Raw genomic sequence first — 1,024 nt, forward strand, 5'->3', positions numbered from 1 at the left:
CCTAACAGTATGGGTGTTGGGGGTGTGGGCCTGTAGCCTGGGAAGAGGACTTTATAAATTATAAAGAATTTCGTATTTGGAGAAGATGATATGAAGACCTGGAATAGAAAATATATGAAATAGGGAGAAATTTAAAAATATGGAACTTTGGAAAAGCCTGAAAATATGAAGAATATGGAACAATGAAGAAATTGGAAATAGAAGAATTTGAAAATATCTACAATTTCAAAAATATCTTTAGAGGGATTGGTAATTATGAAAAATGAGAATTAGAAACATGGAGGGTTTAGAAATATGAAGGAATAAGAAAAATGGACATGTGACAATATCTTCTATGTTTTGTTTCAGTCAGTGGACTATGGCCACGTTGGGTTACTGCCTTGAAGGGTCTAGTCAAATAAATCAACACCACTTTTTTTTTTTTTAAAGTCTGGTGTTTATTCCGTCAGTCCATCTTGCTAAACTGCTAAGTTACAGAGACATAAACAGACCAAGACCATGGTGGGGGATGGTCAAACACACAAACATATTTACAATGTGTTTTCAGTTTCCCCATACAAAATTAGTTCCCAAGGCATTAGTCAACCCAGGGATTTAGTAGAAGACACCCAAGGTGCTGTGCAGTGGAACTGAACTTAAAACCATATGATTGCAAAGCCAGTTTCTTAAGCACATAGCCATTCTTGCACCTGGAAATATGAGAAATTGGAAGCATAGGGAAATTAAAAATAGCAGGAAATTGAAAACATGAGGAATTTAGAAATGGAGTGTTTTGGAAAATTGGAGAAATAAAAAAAAAAATTCAAAAGAATCTGAAGCCTGGAATGATGGAGACTTTGGAAATATGAAGAAATCTGAAATAGGAAGAAAATGGGAAAAGATATTTAAAGAAATAAGATAGTGGAGGAAGGTGGGGGGGTAGACAATGGGGGGAAATATTTGGAATATGGAGAAACAAAATCATTTTTGGATTTTTGGTTAAATTTATTGAAAATGAAAAAAAATAAGACAAAAAAAAAAAAAA

This window comes from Octopus bimaculoides, chromosome 24 (genome assembly GCF_001194135.2).
Source record: "Octopus bimaculoides isolate UCB-OBI-ISO-001 chromosome 24, ASM119413v2, whole genome shotgun sequence".
In the NCBI taxonomy this organism is placed as follows: Eukaryota; Metazoa; Mollusca; class Cephalopoda; order Octopoda; family Octopodidae; genus Octopus; species Octopus bimaculoides.